This window comes from Coregonus lavaretus (genome assembly GCF_964263955.1).
Source record: "Coregonus lavaretus genome assembly, chromosome: 2".
Classification (NCBI taxonomy): Eukaryota; Metazoa; Chordata; class Actinopteri; order Salmoniformes; family Salmonidae; genus Coregonus; species Coregonus lavaretus.
The window spans coordinates 68974791-68981968 of record NC_139989.1 but is presented as its reverse complement, the minus strand read 5'-3'; positions in this window follow the sequence as shown (position 1 = coordinate 68981968).

Below are 7178 nucleotides of genomic sequence, written 5' to 3'. Positions count from 1 at the left end.
CACACCATTACAGAATTTAATTAGTAACCTTACGTGTTTGTCCCATTCCATTAGAGAATTTCATTAGTAACCTTACGTGTTTGTCCCATTCCATTACAGAATTTAATTAGTAACCTTACATGTTTGTCCCATTCCATTAGAGATTTTAATTAGTAACCTTACGTGTTTGTCCCATTCCATTACAGAATTTAATTTGTAACCTTAAATGTTTGTCCCATTCCATTACAGAATGTCATTAGTAACCTTACGTGTTTGTCCCATTCCATTAGATAATTTCATTAGTAACCTTACGTGTTTGTCCCATTCCATTAGAGAATTTCATTAGTAACCTTACGTGTTTGTCCCATTCCACTACAGATTCTCATTAGTAAATTTGCGTGTTTGTCCCATTCCATTAGAGCATTTAATTAGTAACCTTACGTGTTTGTACCATTCCACTAGAGAATTTAATTAGTAACCTTACGTGTTTGTCCCTTTCCATTACAGAATTTAATTAGTAACCTTACGTGTTTGTCCCATTCCATTACAGAATGTAATTAGTAACCTTACGTGTTTGTCCCATTCCATTAGAGAATTTAATTAGTAACCTTACGTGTTTGTCCCATTCCATTCGATAATTTCATTAGTAACCTTACGTGTTTGTCCCATTCCATTACAGAATTTAATTAGTAACCTTACGTGTTTGTCCCATTCCATTAGAGAATTTAATTAGTAACCTTACGTGTTTGTACCATTCCATTAGAGAATTTAATTAGTAACCTTACGTGTTTGTCCCATTCCATTACAGAATGTAATTAGTAACCTTACGTGTTTGTCCCATTCCATTAGATAATTTAATTAGTAACCTTTTTGTTTGTCCCATTCCACTACAGAATTTCATTAGTAACCTTACGTGTTTTTCCCATTCCACTAGAGAATTTAATTAGTAACCTTACGTTTTTGTCCCATTCCATTACAGAATTGATTTAGTAACCTTACGTGTTTGTCCCATTCCATTACAGAATTTAATTAGTAACCTTACGTGTTTGTCCCATTCCATTAGATAATTTCATTAGTAACCTTACGTGTTTGTCCCATTCCATTAGATATTTTAATTAGTAACCTTACGTGTTTGTCCCATTCCATTACAGAATGTAATTATTAACCTTACGTGTTTGACCCATTCCATTACAGAATTTAATTAGCAACCTTACGTGTTTGTCCCATTCCATTAGAATTTAATTAGTAACCTTACGTGTTTGTCCCATTCCATTCGAGAATTTAATTAGTAACTTTACGTTTTTGACCCATTCCATGTCTTTACGTCTTTGAACTTGTGAAATCAAATCACATTGTATTTGTCACATGCGTTGAATACAACACCTTACCGTGAAATGCTTGCTTACAAGCCCTTAACCAAAAAAGCTGTTTTAAGAAAAATAAGAGTTAAGAAAATATTTACTAAATAAACTAAAGTAAAAAAAGTAACACAATAAAATGACAATAACGAGGCTATATACGGGAGTACCGGTACCGAGTCAATGTGCGGGGGCACAGGTTAGTCCAGATAATTGAGGTAATATGTACATGTAGGTAGGGGTAAAGTGACTCTGCATAGATAATAAACAGAGAGTAGCAGCAGCATAAAAGGGGGGGCAATGCAAATAGTCCGGGTAGCCATTTGATTAATTGTTCAGCAGTCTTATAGCTTGGGGGTAGAAGCTGTTAAGGAGCCTTTTGGACCTAGCCTTGGCGCTCCGGTACCGCTTGCCGTGCGGTAGCAGAGAGAACAGTCTATAACTAGGGTCTCTGTGGAGTCTTTGTCACTGTGTTTGTGTATGTTCCGTTGAGACTCTGAGCATCTGAAGGTTATATTGTGAACAAGGCAGGATGAAAAGTGAGAAACCTTGGTTGAAGGGGACCCTGGTCAAGAGTAGTGCACTATCTAGGGTATAGGGTCCCTGTCACTGTGATCTCTCTGCCATCTCCAGTGTTCCCCCGTTTTTAGATCAATAACTGACTAGAACAAAACCCAGGGCTGAGTCTGTGTGAGATGTTGGGTGTAAATTGAGCTATAGGGAGAAGAACAGCAAGCGATGGATCAAGGACTGGAGATAAAAGGCGGAGGAGAGGAGTGTGGGGAGGATGAGTGTGTGCATTGGAATGAAACTGGAACTCTGGTGTGTCTGGGAAAATCCTGCTTTGGGAACACCAGACCACCCTGGACTAAACAGAGTTCTGCCTGGAATAAACAGAGATCAACCTGGACCAAACAGAGATCAGCCTGGACTAAACAGAGATCAGCCTGGACTAAACAGAGATCAGCCTGGACTAAACAGAGATCAGCCTGGACTAAACAGAGATCAGCCTGGACTAAACAGAGACCAACCTGGACTAAACAGGGATCCCTCTGGACTAAACAGAGATCAGCCTGGACTAAACAGAGACCAACCTGGACTAAACAGGGATCACCCTGGACTAAACAGAGATCAGCCTGGACTAAACAGGGATCATGGACAAGGGCTCTCTCCTCCCCTCTCTTCTCCTCCCCCCTCCTCTCCTCTCCTCCCCCTCTCCTCCTCACACTGACAAACAGACCATAACTTCTCCTATCAGACACTGGAGTGACCACCCAGAGATTTCATATTCACTTCTGAACTATGAGGAGGACAGAGAGATGGAGGGAGGTAGGGAGAGAGGGAGGGTGAGCGGGAGGGAGGGAGAGAGAGGGAGCGAGAGAAGGAGGGAGAGAGAGTGGGACGGAGGGAGGTAGGGAGGAAGGGAAAAAGGGAGAGAGTGAAAGAGGGAGAGAGCGAGAGACAGAGAGAGCGAGACTGAGAGAGAGAGAGAGAGAGAGAGAGAGAGAGAGAGAGAGAGAGAGAGAGAGGAGGTCGTCGGGTAAGCTTGGCTTTATACATAGCTTGGGCTTTGTCGAGTAAGGCTTAAACGATGTATTTAGATTGTAGTTAGGTATTGTAGGTAGTTATCGTGGGTTGTTGTATGTATTTTATTGTAGGTTAGTATTGTATTCGGCTATGCCCGGTGTAGCACGAAGCTAGCTAGCTAACCCACCACCTGGACTAGCTGGTGAGTAGCTATTAGCAACGGTATAGTTGTTTCACGCCTGAGAGTGCCTGTAATTACGCCAGCTGGCTGCCTACAATAATTACATACAATAATTGCCTACCATTCAGCTGTTTTCTAACCTCATTGTCTGAACCGTTAACATTAGGTAGCAAGTGGCTACTGTGCTTGAAATTTTGCTAGCTTGTTGCTACCTGGATAGCTACTAGTAAACAATAGCTGGAACGACCGAGCGAACAGACGCGAACTGGCTGAGTCAATTCAGTGGCTAGCTTTGCACTTGGCTAGCTAACAGTAGCTGCTAGGGGTAAGTCATAACCTACATTTGTGTTTTGTTTTTTACATATTGATAGCCCGAGTCGTTCAAGGCATTCGGGACATGTGTGACTAGTTAACGTTAGTTTGGCTCTCTCTGTGTGTTCGTGCCGTGAAAGGAGGGGTTCTTCTTTGTCTGAAAGCAATGGCTAGCTAGTTTGCTAACTATTCTAGCTAACTAACTGGCTGAATAAGTTGACGACGGACTCACTCAAGCTGTCGGGACTAACCCACAACGTTAGACACAGACACAAACAATCTGCTTGCGTGTTGATACACTGGTGGTTTGTTGTGGCCGAGTATTGGCGCTAAACCGTGTTGTTGGAGTCCGGCATGCTAGCTGGCTGTGGCTTCTTATGACTAAGTGCCTGGACGATTTTCACGGAATAATACTGCACCTAGTTAGCTAGCTGAATAAACTAAGTTAGTCTATTCCTAGAAAACATTGAACCACTGTAGTTTACAACAATTATAGTTTCTAAGGTGGAAGTTGGGAGAGTTATATTTGGGAGTTGTGGTGAGGGAGGCCCCGCTCTCTCCTTTCCCAGATGTTTAGTTCATTTCATTCCGATCTCCTCTGCATTATTGTAGCCATCTGCTGCAGCCTGTCAACTATGCCTCTGCCTATCCCTGTTCTCTCCTCTCCGCACAGGCTACACAAACGCCTCACACCGCGTGGCTGCTGCCTCTCTAACCTGGTGGTCCCTGCACGCACCACCCACGTGGAGTTCCAGGTCTCAGGCAGCCTCTGGAACTGCCGTTCTGCTGCCAACAAGGCAGAGTTAATCTCAGCCTATGCTACCCTCCAGTCCCTCGACTTCTTGGCGCTGACGGAAACATGGATTACCACTGAAAACACTGCTACTCCTACTGCTCTCTCCTCGTCTGACCATGTGTTCTCGCATACCCCGAGAGCATCTGGTCAGCGGGGTGGTGGCACAGGAATCCTCATCTCTCCCAAGTGGACATTCTCAATTTTTCCCCTGACCCATCTGTCTATCTCCTCATTTGAATTCCATGCTGTCACAGTCACTAGCCCATTTAAGCTTAATATCCTTGTCATCTATCGCCCTCCAGGTTCCCTTGGAGAGTTCATCAATGAGCTTGACGCCTTGATAAGTTCCTTTCCTGAGGATGGCTCACCCCTCACAGTTCTGGGGGATTTCAACCTCCCTACGTCTACATTTGACTCATTTCTCTCTGCCTCCTTCTTTCCACTCCTCTCCTCTTTTGACCTCACCCTCTCACTGTCCCCCCCTACTCACAAGGCAGGCAATACGCTTGACCTCATCTTTACTAGATGCTGTTCTTCTACTAATCTCACTGCAACTCCCCTCCATGTCTCCGACCACTGCACAGATGGTAATGCGCCGTCGCAACCTTCGCTCTCTCTCTCCCGCTACTCTCTCCTCTTCCATCCTATCATCTCTTCATCTCTTCCCTCTGCTCAATCCTTCTCCCTCCAATCTCCTGATTCTGCCTCCTCAACCCTCCTCTCCTCCCTTTCTGCATCCTTTGACTCTCTATGTCCCCTATCCTCCCGGCCGGCTCGGTCCTCCCCTCCAGCTCCGTGGCTTGATGACTCATTGCGAGCTCACAAGAACAGAGCTCTGGGCAGCTGAGCGGAAATGGAAGAAAACTAGACTCCCTGCGGACCTGGCATCTTTTCACTCCCTCCTCTCTACATTTTCTTCATCTGTTTCTGCTGCTAAGGCCACTTTCTACCACTCTAAATTCCAAGCATCTGCCTCTAACCCTAGGAAGCTCTTTGCCACATTCTCCTCCCTGCTGAATCCTCCTCCCCCCCCCCCCCTCCTCCCTTTCTGTGGATGACTTCGTCAACCATTTTGAAAAGAAGGTTGACGACATCCGATCCTCGTTTGTTAAGTCAAATGACACTGCTGGTCCTGCTCACACTGCCCTACCCTATGCTTTGACTTATTTCTCCCCTCTCTCTCCAGATAAAATCTTGCGACTTGTGACGGCAGGCCGCCCAACAACCTGTCCGCTTGACCCTATCCCCTCCTCTCTTCTCCAGACCATCTCCGGTGACCTTCGCCCTTACCTCACCTCGCTGATCAACTCATCCTTGACCGCTGGCTATGTCCCTTCCGTCTTCAAGAGAGCGAGAGTTGCACCCCTTCTCAAAAAACCAACACTCGATCCCTCTGATGTCAACAACTACAGACCAGTATCCCTTCTTTCTTTTCTCTCCAAAACTATTGAGCGTGCCGTCTTTAGCCAACTCTCTTGCTATCTCTCTCAGAATGACCTTCTTGATCCAAACCAGTCAGGTTTCAAGACTGGTCATTCAACTGAGACTGCTCTTCTCTGTGTCACGGAGGCTCTCCGCACTGCTAAAGCTAACTCTCTCTCCTCTGCTCTCGTCCTTCTAGACCTGTCTGCTGCCTTTGATACTGTGAACCATCAGATCCTCCTCTCCACCCTCTCCGAGCTGGGCATCTCCGGCGCGGCTCACTCTTGGATTGCGTCCTACCTGACCGGTCGCTCCTACCAAGTGGCGTGGCGAGAAGCTGTCTCTGCACCACGTGCTCTCACCACTGGTGTCCCCCAGGGCTCAGTTCTAGGCCCTCTCCTATTCTCCCTATACACCAAGTCACTTGGCTCTGTCATATCCTCACATGGCCTCTCCTATCATTGCTACGCTGAGGACACACAACTAATCTTCTCCTTTCCCCCTTCTGATAACCAGGTGGCGAATCGCATCTCTGCATGTCTGGCAGACATATCAGTATGGATGACGGATCACCACCTCAAGCTGAACCTTGGCAAGACGGAGCTGCTCTTCCTCCCGGGGAAGGACTGCCTGTTCCATGATCTCGCCATCACGGTTGACAACTCCGTTGTGTCCTCCTCCCAGAGTGCGAAGAGCCTTGGCGTGACCCTGGACAACACCCTGTCGTTCTCCGCTAACATCAAGGCGGTGACCCAATCCTGTAGGTTCATGCTCTACAACATTCGGAGAGTACGACCCTGCCTTACACAGGAAGCGGCACAGGTCCTAATCCAGGCACTTGTCATTGCCGCAGCCCGTCTGGTTTTCAACCTTCCCAAGTTCTCTCACGAGGGCATTGCGTTCATCCACCTCTGGCCTGCTGGCTCCCCTACCTCTGCGGAAGCATAGTTCCCGCTCAGCCCAGTCAAAACTGTTCGCTGCTCTGGCACCCCAATGGTGGAACAAGCTCCCTCACGACGCCAGGACAGCGGAGTCACTCACCACCTTCCGGAGACATTTGAAACCCCACCTCTTTAAGGAATACCTGGGATAGGATAAAGTAATCCTTCTACCCCCCCCCCCCCCCCTTACCCCAACCCAAACCCCAACCCAGAAAAAAATAAAATAAATAAATAAAAAAAACATTGTAAAGTGGTGATCCCACTGGCTATAAGGTGAATGCACCTATTTGTAAGTCGCTCTGGATAAGAGCGTCTGCTAAATGACGTAAATGTAAATGTAAATGAGGTTAAAGAGGACAGTAAATCTAGAACTCCTCCCCTGTACCCGTGGAAACAGAACAAGCCTATTACAATACAACGTCTGATTGATGTCCGCAGCTCAGGATTTCTGTGTGTGTGTCAATCCAGCAGTCTATCAATTCTCCCTGTTTCCCATCTTCTATAAAAACCCTGAGCCAGAGTTGCAAGCACACACACACACACGCAGATCAGTGTTGTCAGTGATGGACTGAAGGTGTGATCTCATTGGGTTAGAACTATAGTGATATTTATTGTCCCCCCTGGAGATAACGCCCCCCCCCCCCCCCACACACACACACACA